The sequence below is a fragment of the Microcebus murinus genome, chromosome 18 (assembly GCF_040939455.1).
Source record: "Microcebus murinus isolate Inina chromosome 18, M.murinus_Inina_mat1.0, whole genome shotgun sequence".
Taxonomy (NCBI): domain Eukaryota; kingdom Metazoa; phylum Chordata; class Mammalia; order Primates; family Cheirogaleidae; genus Microcebus; species Microcebus murinus.
Window position 1 is genome coordinate 38,413,741 of NC_134121.1, and position 16,360 is coordinate 38,430,100.

Sequence of the window (16,360 nt, forward strand, 5' to 3'; positions counted from 1 at the left end):
GGTCCTCCAGACACTGATGCCACCACCCAGCTTCACCCAGTCCCTCCTCCCAGGACATAGGCTTGGAAGTGGCTCCTCACACTCTCTCAGCCTTCCCTCTCTTTCCCTCCCCCTTCCTCTCTGCTCCCCTCCCCTGCTCTGGGGCTGACTCTGAGTGAGAGGTCCTCCCTCCTCCCTCAACTCACCCTGGCCCCCACTTCCCAGGGTGGCCCCCCAGGGTGGAGGGGGACTCGGGAGGAGAGGGGCAAGAAGAGTCTGGACCCCAAGGCAGGTCTGCTGGGGCTGGCTCCAGGGGAGAGCATAGAGCTGGCCAGGCTGCCTGGGATAGAGGGACAGAAGGAGGCCGAGCAAGGGGCCACGGGGAGCAGGAGGAGAGTCTCCCTCAGGGGCAGCGGCAGGCCCGGGGCCCCTCCCACTCACAGAGGCGGCTGAGAGCAGGGCAGCACGGCGGGGCCAGTGGGCAGCGGGCAGACACCCAGGCCCTCGAGCGAGTAGAGGGGTGCTGCCAGGCCCAGGGTCCTCTGTCATTGCCCATCTCCGCCTTTCTCTCTGTCTCTTGCCCGCTTTCTGTGGTTCCCCGTGTGTGCATGTCTGTCTCCCACTCGCTTCCCTCTTCCCTTCTCCCGTGCCTTCTCTCCCCCGGCTCTCCCACTCAAGGGCCCAGTATCTGGGGCCAGGTTCCCAGAGTGGAAGGCGGCTTCGTCCTGGGAGGCCTTTGACCCAAGCCCACAGTCTCCACATAGCCATGTCCAGCTCCCCCTTTCCTCGCCCAGGCCTTCCCTGTGCCGGGGTCCTTGGAGCCAGAGCCCATCCTGCCCTTGCCAGGTACCATGAGCCCCCCCACCCCGTCATCGGAACTGCTTCCTCGGCAACTGGGGGGCAAAGCGAGATCTCTCTCAAGTACCCGAGCAGGCAGTGCTCTGGGAGGCTGGGGTCTGGGCCCCATCCCTGGGTGACCAGATGCCCAGTGTGCTCAGGACAGTCCAGACCTGTGCCACTGCCTGGGTGTAATTGTCAACAGTGCCCCAAAGTATGCTGGCTTGGACTATAAATTATATCCTGCAGGGCCCGGTCGGAGCCCAGAGAGGCTCTCGGGCTCCCCTGCTCCCTTTCACCTCCCAGGAGAGCTGAGTAGCCTACTTGGGCCTCACCCAAGGACAACAGGGCTAGACGGCAAAGAGAGGAGCAAAAACTGTATAAATAGCCCCTTTTGGGGGGAGGCCCCTCAGCATTGGGTGGGGCGGGTCTGCTTGCTGGAGAGGGAGGAAGAAGAATTGTGGTTGCCCCCAAGCAGCATGTAATTTAGGATTTATTTTGAGGCACTCTCTCCAGCTCCGGGTGGGGCTGAGGTTAATTTAAGGTTTAATGGGGCAGAGGGGTGGATGCGGAGGAGAGGGAAGCCCTCCCGCTTGGGCCTGGCTGGGAAGGGGTCCTTCCCAAGACCCCTGCCCACCTCTGTCCCTGGATCTGTTCCTGGGAGGTTTCTGAGACACCTCAGCCCTTGCTGTCAGGTGCGTTAGCCCCTCTCCGTCCCCAAGCCCCTGGATGCTCCCAGCCCGATGGCAGCAGGCTCTGCCCTAGTCTGAGGAGGAGGCACAGGCTCTGCCCTCAAGGAAACCTCAGTCTGGCAGGGAGGCAGGACACAGGCCCTCCCTTCAGAGAGTGGCCAGTCATTATGGCAGCCCCTATCATGATTTTAGTTTTTAGTCTTTATTTGTTCATGACTTTATCATTTGTGTCTTTTCGCGGAACTTAAACTTGTGACGCCGGGGACCTTATTCTGTCTCTCATAGCCTCTTCAGCACTTGCCCAGCACGGAGTCGGAGCTCAGTAAGTATTTCCTATATGAATGAATGAATGAACTAGAAATAGCGCCAGATCTGAATGCCCCGGGTTAAGAGGCAGGAGCGGACAAAGTCTAGAGTCCTCCGGTGTTCCAGCCGCCTGCTGTGACCCTTCACCTTGCCACCTCCCACCCCTTTGGCCACACGCTTCAGCCACCAGCAGCCGAGAGCTGCTGGCTCCACCAGAGGTTGGACCCCTCTGGTCCCCTCTCCCACCTCGTTCCCTCCTGCAACTGCCTTTGTTCCCAGTGCCACGTGATCAAATCCTGCTAGTCCTTCAAGGTCCCACACAGAATCACCTCCTCCATGACGCCCACTCAGATCCGTCTGCCAGATCTCAACATCCATAGCTCATTCTCTGGGCCGCTCCTCTCACTCTGCGTGGGGCTGTCAGGCTCATTGCTTCTTTTTCCTTTAGGCCACAAGGCCCTGGGGGCCAGGCTGGCCTGAAGCTGCCCTGGACCCTGGCGCCTCATGGGGGCTCAGTTGGAAGTGCCCAGGGGTGGTGGTGTGTGTCCCTCTCTGCCCCAGCCTCTAGAGCCCTGGAGGAGCCTGTGGTGAGAGGTGGACGTGGTTGTTCTCAGGGGCCATGGAGGCAACCAGGACCCCAGGGCGTAGGGGTGGCATGAAGTTTCCCTTAGAAAGCTGTTGAGCCATCTGGTATGAGAGAAGAGGGTACAGAGAGAAAGTAATATGGGGAGGGCATGGGGAAGAGTGAGGGGCATGAGGGTGGGGAAGGGCTGGGGGACAGAGACAGGGGCCTGGGGGACAGAGATGGGGGTGAGGACAAAGACATGAGGCTGGGGGACAGAGACATGGAGGCTGGGGGATGGAGACAGGAGGCTGGGGGACAGAGATGTGGGGGCGGGGTATAGAGATGGGGCTGGGGTATAGAGATGGGGGCTGGGAACCAGAAGATGTAGGGGCATGGGGACTGATGGGGGTTGGGGGACAGCAAGTGGCAATGGCCTCTTGGACCCTGGACCAAGTGTCCCTTCCTGGGCCTCAGCCTGCCCCATCTCTAGCCCCTGACACTGTTGGCCATTGCTCCGGTAGGACCTCCTGTCCTGGGGGCTTTGGCGGCTCTGGCTGCTCCTTCTCTAGCTCCTTTGCGGGCTATGCCTTCTCCATTGTCCTGTGGGTTTGGGCCTGTCCTCTTCTCTCTGCACTTTCTCCAGGGCACCTCTGCATGTCGGGCCACCTGGTACGCGTCTCCACTTGGATGCTCTACAGGTTTACCAACCCCCCGTGTTCAACAGTAAACCAGAAACCCGGAGCCAGCCTTAGTGGATCCCTGGCCCGCAGCCCTCTGCCAGTCAGTCGCCAGGTCCCATGGCTTCTGCCCCTTACATCTCTATCAATCCGGCCACCTTTTTCCACCCCCAGCCTGGGCCTGGCCGCCGCCACCTCTCACCTGGACCTCTGCGGGAGCCTCCTGAGAGGTCACCCCACCTCCATTCTGATCACCTGCCAGCCCATCCTCCACACCTTGCCCAGAAATGCACCCTGACCCTCATACAGCTCCTACAGCGCCCGCGCCCCGTGCCCCCCACACTCCTATAGCCTCTGCGCCAGGCTCTCTCCCCACTGCGCCTTGGCAGGTGCTGTAGCCTCAGCCCTCAGCAATCTTTCTTAGGGCTCCTCCTGGCATCCCTTACTCTGGGAAGCCTCTCCTGTGTTCTTCCCACTGGAGCCTGGGGCAGGATTCCCCTTGCAAGAGCTGCCGTCGCCTTCATCCCCCCACCGCAGCACGCAGGGCGCTGAATAGCACTTCGCTGTCTCCAACGAGCAGAGAGGCCATGCCTGGCCACAGCAAGGCCTGCGGCGCACCAGGTGCCCAGGAATCACTTGTTGATGGAATCCTTTGTTTGATTCAGGGGAGACTCGTAGGACAAGAGGGAAGAAAAGAGAGGGCTTCCCCACAGCCTGGGCCTCCAAGGCAATGGGGCAGGGGAGGTCCCGGGGCCAGGGGATAGAGCAGAAAGCCTCGGTTGGGTGGTTGAAGGTGTGGTGCTGGCCCTGGGGTCAGAGTCAAGGCTGCCCTGCACCTGCGCTGGCTGCAGAATGGCTGTCCTTTCCCAGGTGTGTGTCTGGTAGAAGTTTCCCTTCCCAGGAGACAAGGAGAATCATCAGAGAAGGCCTCCGCACCCCAGGGTGGGCCAAGGCCTCCTGCCAGCGCCCACCAGCGTCTTCAGCAGCAGTCCTGGGCCTGAATGAACTGGCTGCATGTGACCGCAAACACATATGACCGCATCTCACCCCAGTTCATGGCCATGCCAGGGGAGACGGATGCTGCTCCTGGAGTCTGAGCACAGCCCCAAGTGGAGATCTCTGAAGACTTTTCTACCTTAAAAATTCATAGGCATTTTGCTTCCTGCCTCATACTATCTCCTTGCATGTTTTAATATCAAAATAATGCTGCCCATCACTTACCAATGGACAAAAGCGGACACTCTGGGCCTTAGCGGTTCTTGCCCCTCTTCCTGGATTAGGAAAGAGTACGGGACCGGGGCCTGGGCCCGGGCCCAAGTTCTGCCCTGCAGACTACTGCTGAGCCGTCCATAAAATGGGGTGGTGAGCCTGCCACGCCTGGCCTTGAGACAGTGGCCACCATTAAATGGAGCAGTGGGTGTGAAGACTAATGATTCACACATGGAACTTGAGATGCCAGCTGGATGCCTGGGGCCGGGCCCTTCTCCAGGCCCCTCCTGGGACAGGAGAAGCAGGAGGGAGCATGAGGCAGACACCCCCAGCCCGGCCCCCACCCAGCTTCCAGGGAGCAGAGCAGGGTCTGGGGGTCCAGGCCGAGGCTGCCCCTGCCCCAGGCTGGAGGAAAGCGTGAGCTCACCCTCTGGCCCAGGCAGAGCGAGGGGGTAGGAGACGTAATTAAAATGCCAGAGGTTAGGAGGTGAAGTTACAGTGGAAAGAATGAAGCCCCAGCGCTGCCGCTCACCCGCTCAGGCTGCGTCTCCCACCCCGCTCCCTCTGCCAAGCCCACATTTGATTTTTATTTCGGGAGCCGCCAGCGCAGCACTTGGAGGGAGCGGAGAAACCTCACTCCTGCTCGCCCTGCCACGTCTGGAGCTGGGGCCACGCGGGGGAGGGGGCTCCTGCGACCCAGAGAAGAGCCCACAGGGCCCCCACCCCAGCACCCAGTACCCTCAGGCATTGGGTACCGGGGAAAGGTGGCACCTAGGGCAGGGGGGAGGGGCTTGGGAGGCAAGGAAGGAAGACCCTGTAAAAGACAAAGGCCAGTTCCTTGCTGTCCTCATGGGCCTTTGCCCCTTCACGCTCTGAGCCCAAAGAGAAAACACCAGCCTCTTTCCTGCTCCCTTGCTCCCCTGCTCCAGCCCCCGCACCCCCACATATTGGGGGGGGCGGTGCTTCCAGTGCCCATCAGCATGTGTGCACGTGTAGAAGGGTTTGCTGTGTGGCCCTGGGGAAGTCACTACCCTTGGTCTTCTCGTCTGTGAAATGGGTAAGTTGGTAAGATAAGCAGTTTCAACCCGGGCTCTGCAGAGGTGTGCGAGGCCTGGGCCCTGCCTTCCCAGGTCACCCTCTCCTGAGCACTTCTCCTATCGGCCCCTCCAGGAGCTGGGGAGGTGGAGGCAGCTGCTGGCCCAGCCCCTGAAGAGCCTGAGCCCCCCCGCCCCTCAGCATACACTGCAGACGGGAGCCGGGGGCCAACTCACATTTTCCTGCTCTCGGGCTTTCTCCACTGCCCATAATGCAGTCCAGATGGTTTCCCCATCGGAAAGCAGAGGCAGCAGATTCCAGAGGGAAAGCGGTTGGGCTCCGCTCTGGGCTCCGCTTTCCCTCAGACTGGAGAGGGGGCCGGGGTGAGGGACTCAAGGTCTGAGAAAATGGAGTGGGGGTGGCTCCGGCTCCACAAGAGGACGGTGGGGGAGCTCTCTGGGAGCACCTCACTGCCAGTTAGGCGCTGGGGCCAGTGGGAGAGGCTGGGAGCTGTGGCGCAGAGGCAGGGGCATGGCCCAAAAGGCCCCCGAGTTCCTTCTAGCTTCTCTCCCTGCAGGAGCAGCCTCACCCAGGCACCGCTCAGGGTCTCCCAGACCCTGGGGTGGAGGGGAAGGAGGGAGACACAGCTGGGTTCAAATCCCAGCCCTGCCACGTAGAGGCTATGCAACCTTGAGTGAGACGCCTGACTTCTTGGAGCCTCAGCCTCCTCCCCTGTGAAATGGGATGGCTAGTGCCGACATGGGGGTGCTTATGAAGGCCACATGGGATAACCCACAGGAAAGGCTTCCCATGGCCAGGGAGTTCAGGAAATGCCTCGGGGTTGCCTAGGGAACCCTCCTAGTACAAAGGTCGCCTCCCCCTTAGGCAAAAGCGCTGCATGGTGAGGAAGCCTGTCCCTCCCTGGTCTGACTCAGACTCCTCCTGCTGCAGCTTCCCAGTGGTGCTTTCAAGGACCCCCAGGGGACTTTAAATCACCCTTCAGAGACTGTTCTGGGGACAAGCCCAGAGGGTGGGGGCTATGGGCCCGAGGCTGACCCCAAGCCTAGTCCTATCTCCTCCCTGGCCCAGCCCCTCCACCACAGACAGCAGGACAGCAGCACTTCCCACCCGGCCTGCAGAGCCACGTAGGAGCAATGGGGCTGCGGGAGCCGAGCAGGGGGCAGTCTCTCATTGGCCAGGCCCCGCCTGCCCTTCCACTTCCCTGCCAGGACAGCCTCCCAGCTACTCGCCCTCTCCGCCTCAGCTGTACCAAGGGGAGCGCTTAGATTTTTCCACCAGACGAGCCAAGAGCAAAATGAGAAACAAATCCAGCCCTGCCTGCCCCGTGGTGAACGGAGGCTGGGGGAGAGCGAGCCCCCAGCCCTTCCCCACCCCTGCGCCCAGGCTCCAGGACCCTGGGGCAGAAAGCTCAGCCAGGAGGGGTAAGCCTGGGGCTCCCACCCCAGGCCTGGACCACGTCCCGAAGGAGGTCACTGCCCACTGCCCCAGTGCAGGTGGGGGCAGGGACAGAGTCCGGGAGGGTTGCAGTCACTGCTTGCTAGACAAAGAGATGGGACCCCTGCAACCCCTCCCACTTAGTATGTAAGCCCCCTTTCCCTCTCACTGAGCCCTCTCCCCCACTAGACCCCCTCCCTGGCTGGGTCCCTGTCCCCCACATATGGCATCCCTTCTCTACCCCTCCACACCTCAGGGCTGCCTCCTTTGCCTTGACCTTGTGTCCAGCCTCTCCCCAGGGAGGCAGGCAGTTTCCCACCGTGTCCCCATCCCCTGCCAAGCCAGCCTAGAGGGACTGTCCCCCAGGCTTGAGGCGCCATTCTCCTGCCCCGCCACCCACCTGCCCTGTCTCCTTGTGCCACCCCCACCTCCTGCTTCCTGAAACCCCTTCCCGTGGGCCCATGACACACTCTGGTGTCCCCCACCCCTGAGCTCCCAGGCCTCACATGACTTTCCAGGCTCTCCCCTCCCTGTCCAGGCACATGTCTTCTACGCACTGCTCTGCCTGCTGCACGGTGGCGGACAGGTGACAGGTGAGGCCCCGGAAAGAGCCACGCCCAGGGATACGGCGCACTGGAGCTGGACCCACTGCACTGTGTCAAGGTGACTTCCCTGTGCTCTGTGGACTTCTCTCTGAATGAAGACAAAGATGACACCAGCCAGGGCCTCTACGACCTGTCGCCCACAACGTCCACTATTCAACAAAACCTGCCAGGCGGCTCTCTTCCTCCTCCTCCTCCTCCTTCTCCTCTTCTCCCTCTCCTTCTCCATCTCTTCATCCTCCTACTTCTTCCTCCTCCTCTTCCTCCTTTTTCTTCTTTTCTTCCCTTCCCTTCAAACACAGTTCAGTCCAGAAGACTTTAGCTGGGGCCAAGCAAGGCAGATGTCCCAGGGGTTGGGGAGGGGAACTCAGGAGGGTGGCTCTCATGAGGGGCAGTGGAGCAGAGAGAGCAAAAGTCACAAGAGGGCGGCCTGGGGTGGGGGTCCAAGCCCAAGCAAGGTAAGGAGGGGTGGGGGAAGAGACCAGTTTCTCCTTGGTACACTGGTTGCATCCAGTGGGGCTGGCCCAGTAAGTACATATGACACCCAGTAAGTAAAAGTGAGCCTGGTTTCTCACTGTCAGCCAAGAGTGTCATAAACATGAAAAAAGAAAAACATGCGTGAACCCTGTGGTGTTCCCACCTGTGATCCTCCACATCTGGACTGGAACTGAAGGGGTTGTTGAGAACTCATGATTTTCCAAATAAATAGACAGACATAGAAATAAATATTGATGCAAATGCATGTATGTGTTTGTGCATATATGTCAATGTATGTACGTGTATGTATACACATGCATGCACTTCCTAGCTTCATCCACGGAGAGGGCTGGGAGCAGTGACGCCTTCATAGTGATGAGCATAGCTAGCACCCAAGGCTTAATCTCCCCCATTTTCCACTAGCAAAAACCAGGGCTCCTTGGAGGAATGGCTGATCACGGGGCTAGCGCAGGGAAAATAAAAGATACACTTGAATCGTCTTGTGCCAGAAAATAAAAAAGTGCTCAGAAATGATTAAACAGAGTAACCATACGACCTAGCAATTCGATTCCGAAGGATACCCAAGAGAAATGAAAACAGATGTCCACACAAAAACATGTCTAGGCATACCATGTTTTATTTCACTTCCCGTTATTGCACTTTGCAGATACTACCTTTTTTACAAATTGAAGGTTTATGGCAACCCTGCACTGAGCAAGCCTATCGGTGCCATGTCTCCAACAGCATGTGTTCAGTTTGTGCCTCTGTGTCGCATTTTGGTGATTCTTGCAATATTTCAAACTTTTTCATTATTACTGTATCTCTTATGGTGATCTGTGATCAGTGATCTTTGATATTAACTACTGTAATTATTTTGGGGTGTCACCAACCATGCCCATAGAAGACAGGGAAATTAATTAATCAATGTTGGTGTGTTCTGGCCGCTCCACCCCCATCTCTCTGCCTGTCCTGGGGCCTAACTACTCCCTCAGACACAATATTGAAATCAGGCCAGCTAATAACCCCACAATGGCCTCGAAGTGTTCGAGTGAAAGGAAGAGTCCCACCTCTCACTTTAAATCAAAACTAGGAATGATTAAGCTTAGTGAGGAAGGCATGCCAAAAGCCAAGACGAGCCTAAAGCTAGGCCTCTTGCACTAGTTAGCCAAGTCGTGAATGCAAAGGAAAGTTCTTGAAAGGAATTAAAAGTGCTACTTCAGTGGACACAGGAATGATTACAAAGTGACACAGCTTTATTGCTGATATGAAGAAAATTTCAGTGGTCTGAATAGAAGATCAAACCAGCCACAACATTCCCTTAAGCCAAAGCCTAATCCAGAGCAAGGCCCTAAGCTAAGTCTCTTCAATTCTAGGAAGGCTGAGGGAGGTGAGGAAGCTGCAGGAGAAAAGTTTGAAGCTAGCAGAGGTTGGTTCATGAGGTTTAAGGAGAGAAGCTGTTTCCATGACATAAAAGTGCAAGGTAAAGCAGCAAGTGGAGAAGTTGTAGCAAGTTATCCAGGAAATCTAACTAAGATAATTGATGAAGGTGGCCACACTAAGCAACAGATTTTTAAAATTTTTTTTGAGATGGGTTCTCACTCTGCCACCCAGGCTGAAGTGCAGTGGCATGATCAAAGCTCACTGCCACCTCAAACCCCTGGGTGCAAGTGATCTTCCTGCCTCAGTATCCTGAGTAGCTGGGACTACAGGCATGCATCATCATGCCCAGCTAACTTTTAGATTTTTTTGTAGACATGGGGTTCTTGCCATGTTGCCCAGGCTGGTCTCGAACTCCTGGCCTCAAGCAATCCCCCTGCCTTGGGCCTCCCAAAGTTGTGGGATTACAGGAATGAGCCACCATGCCTGACCCAGATTTTCAATGTAGAAGAAAGAGCCTTACATTGGAAGAAGATGATATCTACGACTTTCATCGCAGGAGAGAAGTCAATACCTCCCTTCAAAACTTCAAAGGACAGGCTGACTCTCTTGTTACGGGCTAATGCAGCTGGTGACTTTAATTTGAAGCCAATGCTCATTTACCATTCTGAAAACCCTAGAGCCCTTAAGAATTATACTAAATCTACTCTGCCTGTGTTGTATAAATGGAACAACAAAGCCTGGATGACAGCACATCTGTTTACAGCATGGTTTACTGAATGTTTTAAGCCCACAGTTGAGACCTCCCTGCTCAGAAAAAAAGATTCCTTTCAAAACATTACTGCTCATTGACAATGCACCTGGTCACCCAAGAGCTCTGATGGAGATGTACAAGGAGATTAATGTTGTTTTCATGCCTGCTAACACAGCACTCTGAAGCCCTTGGATCAAGGAGTAATTTTGACTTTCAAGTCTTATTATTTAAGAAATGCATTTCATAAGGCTCTAACTGTCTTAGATAGTGATTCCTCTGATGGATCTGGGCAAGGCAAATTGAAAATCTTCTGGAAAGGATTCACCATTCTAGATGCCATTAAAAACATTTGTGATTCATGGAAGGAGGTCAAAACATCAACATTAACGGGAGTTTGGAAGAAGTTGATTCCACCCCTCACAGAAGACTTTGAGGGGTTCAAGACTCCAGTGGAGAAAGTAACTGCAGTGGAAATGGCAAGAGAACTAGAATCAGAGGAGTGGAGCCTGAACATGTGGCTGAATTGCTGTGATCTCACAGTAAAACTTGAACAAATGAGGAGTTGCTTTTTATGGATGAGCAAAGGAAGTGGTTTTTTGAGATGGAATCTATTCCTGGTGAAGATGCTGTGCATTGTTGAAATGACAACAAAGGATTTAGAATATTACATCAACTTTATTGATAAAGCTGTGACAGGGTTTGAGAGAATTGACTCTAGTTTTTAAAGAAGTTCTACTATGGATAAAATGCTATCAAACAGCCGGGCGAGGGGGCTCACGCCTGTAATCCTAGCACTCTGGGAGGCTGAGGCAGGTGGATTGCTCAAGGTCAGGAGTTCAAAACCAGCCTGAGGAGACCCTGTCTCTACTAAAAATAGAAAGAAACTAATTGACCAACTTAAAAAAAAAAAAAAAAATATATATATATATATATATATATATATATATATATATATAAAATACAAAAAACTAGCCGGGCATGGTGGCGCATGCCTGTAGTCCCAGCTACTCAGGAGGATGAGGCAGTAGGATCACCTGAGCCCAGGAGTTTGAGGTTGCTGTGAGCTAGGCTGACGCCACGGCACTCACTCTAGCCTGGGCAACAAAGTGAGACTCTGTCTCAAAAAAAATGCTATCAAACAGCATCACATACTACAGAGAAATCTTTCACGAAAGGAAGCCAATCCAGGTGGCAAACTTCCTTCTTGTCTCATTTTAAGAAATTGTCACAGCCACCCCAGCCTTCGGGAAGCACCACCCTCAGCCAGCAGCAGCCATTAACATGGAGGCAGGACCCACCACCAGCAAAAAGGTTATGATTTGCTGAGGGCTCAGATGATCATTTGCATTTTTAGCAATAAAATATTTTTAAATTAAGTTATTTACATTTTATAGACATAATGCTATTGCATATTTAACAGACTATAGAATAGTGTCAACATAACTTTTAAAAAAAAAAAATATATATATATATATTTAGTTGTCCAGCTAATTTCTTTCTTTTTTTCTTTTTTTTTTTTTTTTTTAGTAGAGATGGGGTCTCACTCTTGCTCAGGCTGTGGTCTCGCTCTTGTTCAGTCTCAAACTCCTGAGCTCAAACGATTTGCCCGCCTTGGCTTCCCAGGGTGCTAGGATTACAGGTGTGAGCCACCGTACCCGGCCTCAACATAACTTTTATATTTACTGGGCAACCAAAAAATTGGTGTGACTTAGTTTATTGCGATATTGACCTTATTGCAGTGATCTGGAACCAAACCTGCAATATCTCTAAGGTGTCCCTGTACATGAATGTTTATGACATAATTGTTTTTAGAGAGAGGGTCTCACTCTGTTGCAATGGCCCTGTCATAGTTCACTGTAACCTTGAATTCCTGGGCTCAAGCGATCTTCCCACCTCAACCTCCTGAGTAGCTGGGACTACAGACGTGCACCACTGTGCCCAGCTAATTTTTTTTTTTTTTTTTTGGTAGAGACAAAGTCTCGCTGTGTTACCTAGTTTGGTCTCAAACTCCCAGCTTCAAGTGATCCTACCACCTTGGCCTCCCAAGTGCTGGGATTACAGGGTTGATCCACTGCACTCAGTCATCATTATTCATAATAACCAAAAGTTAGAAACAAGCCAGATGTCCAGCAACTGATGAATTGAATAGATAAACAAAATGTGGTGCAGCCGTACAATGGAATATTATTCAGCCATGAAAATGAATGAAGTAATTATACATGCTACAGCCTGGATAAGCCTCAAAAGCATTATACTAAGTGAAAGAAGCAAGTCACCAAAGAGCAGGTATTGTATGACTCAATTTATATGAAATATGCAGAATAGTCTATAGAGACAGAAAGCAGATTAGGGGTTGTCAGGGGCTGAAGTGGGGGCAGGAGGACAGGGGACAATGCCAAAAGTTATGAGGTTTATTTTTGCCATAATAAATGTTCTAAAATTGACCATGGTGATGGTGGCACATATCTGTGAATATCCCAAAAACCATTGAATTATGCTCTTTAAATGGGTAAATTGTATCGTATGTGAATTATAACTCAATAAAGCTGGGTTTTTTTTCGTTTTTTTTATTTCGGCATATTATGGGGGGTACAGATTTTAAGGTTTCAATAAATGCCCTTTCCCCCCTCCCCCCACAAGTCTGAGTTTCCAGCATGACCAATCCCCAAATGGTGCACATCTCACTCATTATGTATGTATATACCCGCCCCCTCCCCCCTCCCACCTGCCCAATACCCTATTACTGTGGTACCTATGTGTCCACTTAGGTGCTGCTCAGTTAATACCAGCTTGCTGGTGAGTATATGTGGTGCTTGTTTTTCCATTCTTGGGAGACTTCACTTAGTAGTATGGGTTCCAGCTCTAACCAGGAAAATATAAGATGTGCTATATCACCATTGTTTCTTACAGCTGAATAGTACTCCATGGTATACATATACCACATTTTATTAATCCAATAAAGCTGTTTTTATTTTAAAAAGAAGTACTCAGGCTGGGCGTGGTGGCTCACATCTTTAATCCTAGCACTCTGGGAGGCCGAGGCGGGCGAATTGCTCAAGGTCAGGAGTTCAAAACCACCCTGAGCAAAAGTGAGACCCCATCTCTACTAAAAATAGAAAGAAATTAATTGGCCAACTAAAAATATATATAGAAAAAATTAGCTGGGCATGGTGGCTCATGCCTGTAGTTCCAGCTACTCGGGAGGCCGAGGCAGAAGGATTGCTTGAGCCCAGAAGTTTGAGGTTGCTGTGAGCTAGGCTGACGCCACGGCACTCTAGCCTGGGCAACACAATGAGACTCCGTCTCAAAAAAAAAAGAAGTGCTCAAAGAACAATGGTGACATGGCAAAAGAATACCGAAGCTAGCTAGAAGGGGCGTCCATTGGCTGGCTCTGGATAATTGGAGCATCAAAACAAATAATGATATTAATGGATTGTAACTTACTGAATAAAATAGGAAGTCATGCCTCCATACTGTTAAACATAAATGAGCAAAGTTTGTTGAGGAATAGGATATTTACATATTCTTAAAGCACCTCCCCACAAACTACTTATTAGTTAGAAAGAGAAAATGAGAACTTGACAGTGGAAAAGCTGGCAGACACCACTTTAGTCAAGTGATCAAGTGAACATCAATAGTAATGGGATGAATTAAAATCAGGGACCACCTCTAGGACGCAGTGGGAAAGACACAGCATCACTTCTGTGACATCCCTGCACACAGCGCATAACCTAATCACGAAGAAACATTGAGCAAGCCCAAATTATTCTATAAAAAACCCCAGCTTATAATCTATAAAAGTGCCTTTGAGGTTAAGAACTATAAACGTGAAGATATATGAAGACATTATCAGCAGAAAGTTTCTGAGGGGAAGCACAGGGAAGAAAAAGCCTAAAAACAGGACAGAGCCACAGTGACTCATGAGATAATATCAAGTGCTCTAACATACTTAGAGCTGAAGTCCAGAAAGAGAGGAAAAACAGGAAAACAGAAAAATATTTGAAGAAGTAATTACCAAAAGTTTTCCAAATTTGATAAAAACCAGAAACCCAAATATCATATCGAAGAATCTCAATATCAACTATAAAGACACAAAATGACAGCAAAGTTCATTATAATCAAATTGCTGAAAATCTATGACAATGTGAAAATCTTAAAAGAGGCGACAGGTGGTTGGGTGTGGTGGCTCATGACTGTAATCCTAGCACTTTGGGAGGCTGAAGCAGGAGGATCACTTGAGCCCAGGAGTTTGAGGTTGCTGTGAGCTACAGTGACACCACTGCACTCTTGCCCTGGTGACAGAGGGGGACCCTGTCTCAAAAAAACAAAAAAACAAAAACAAAAAACAAATTTGGGGGTGGCAGAGGAAGAAAGGGACATTACATACAGAGGAACAAGATGAAAATGATCATGGACTTATTTTGAGACTATACAAGGCAGAAGATAATATAATAGAGTATTTTTCAGTTATTGGGTTAGGAGAAAAAAGTACTATCAACCTGGATCTTTAAAACAAATGAAAATATCTTTAAAATAGAGATGAAATAAAGACTATTCACACTATAAAAAGTGAGAGACTTCACCATCAGTTGACCTGCACTATAAGAAATGTTAAAAGTTTTCCAGGCAGAAGGAACATGACACCAGATGGAAACTTGGATCTACACAAAGGAATACATAGAACTAGAAATGGAAAATATGTGGATAATTATAAAATATATTTTTCTTATTTAAAATTTTGTTTAAAAGATAATTGACTAGAAAAAAGAATAACAATGTATCATGGAGTTTATAACATATATAGAAATAAAATATATTAATATGAAAACAATGGCACAAAGCAAGAGAGGGGAAAGTGGAAATATACTATTTTAAGTTTCTAACTTTTAAGTGAAGTGACATAAAGTTATTTGGAGGAAAATTGTGAAAATTAAAGATGCATGTTATAAACCCTAGAGAGGGGGATGGCAAACTTTTTCTGTAGAGGACCAGATAGGAAATATTTCAGCCATCGAAAGCCACAGAGTCTCTGTGCAACTGATTAGCTCCACTGTTGTAGGATGAAGCAGCTATAGACAATACATGAACTAGTGAACATGGCTGCGTCCCAATAAATCTTTTTTTTTTTTTTTTGAGACAGAGTCTCACTCTCTTGGTCGGGCTAGAGTGCCGTGGCGTCAGCCTAGCTCACAGCAACCTCAAACTCCTGGGCTCAAGCAATCCTTCTGCCTCAGCCTCCTGAGTAGCTGGGACTACAGGCATGCGCCACCATGCCCGGCTAATTTTTTCTATATATTTTTAGTTGACCAATTAATTTCTTTCTATTTTTAGTGGAGATAGGGTCTCGCTCTTGCTCAGGCTGGCTGGTCTCAAACTCCTGAGCTCAAACAATCCGCCCGGCTCGGCCTCCCAGAGTGCCGAAACTTGGATTTTATACGATTTTCATATATCAAAAAATATTCTTCTTTTGAATCATTTCAATTTTTTTTTTTTTTTTGAGACAGAGTCTCGCTTTGTTGCCCAGGCTAGAGTGAGTGCCATGGCGTCAGCCTAGCTCACAGCAACCTCAAACTCCTGGGCTCAAGCAATCCTCCTGCCTCAGCCTCCCGAGTAGCTGGGACTACAGGCATGCGCCACCATGCCCGGCTAACTTTTTCTATATATATCAGTTGGCCAATTAATTTCTTTCTATTTATAGTAGAGACGGGTCTCGCTCTTGCTCAGGCCGGTTTCGAACTCCTGACCTCGAGCAATCCGCCCGGCTCGGCCTCCTAGAGTGCTAGAATTATAGGCGTGAGCCACCGCGCCCGGCCGAATCATTTCAATTTTTAAAAAATGTAAAAACTATTTTTATTAATAACAAATCTCCCAGGCAGAAGAATTCCAAATAATTTATGTAGATACTCTGCCCTCCAGCAGCAGAATATGACTCCCTGCTCCTTACATGTGGGCTGGCAGACTGACTTCCTTCCACAGGGTACAGTATGGGAAGGGAGGAAAACGAGTAACTTTAGAGAAACCTGACAAACACTGACCTCAGACAGATGACCTAGATCAATGTCAACAATGATAAGTCAGGTTATAGGATGTACTGTGAGCAAATGTCACTTTCACCTCTGTAGTCTTCCTTTAAAAAAACCAACCCCAGTTTGATTATGAGAAAAACATTAGACAAATCCCAATAGAGGGACAGTCTACAAAATATCTGAGCAGTATGCCTCAAAACTGTCAGAAAGAAAGAAGAAAAGAAAGAAAGGAAGGAAGGAAGGAAAGAAAGAAGGAAGGAGGGAAGGAGGAAGGAAGGAAGGAGAGAGGGAAGGAAAGAGGAAGGAAGGAAAGAGGGAGGGAGGGAGGGAGAGAGGAAGGAAAGAAGGAAGGAGGGAGGGAGACAGGGA

General features: G+C 50.8%; 1 long non-coding RNA gene across 2 annotated transcripts; it reads left to right on the forward strand.

The window, feature by feature from the left end:
* The first annotated feature begins 14 nt into the window (after positions 1 to 14).
* On the forward strand, positions 15 to 4,226 carry LOC105885110 (uncharacterized). Of its 2 annotated transcripts, none has more exons than XR_012912974.1 (3): positions 15 to 825; positions 1,794 to 1,830; positions 3,927 to 4,226. It is a non-coding gene; the product is annotated as an uncharacterized LOC105885110 (long non-coding RNA). The 2 variants fall into 2 exon arrangements; XR_012912975.1 differs by having other exon boundaries at positions 3,958 to 4,226.
* Positions 4,227 to 16,360: the final 12,134 nt, after the last annotated feature.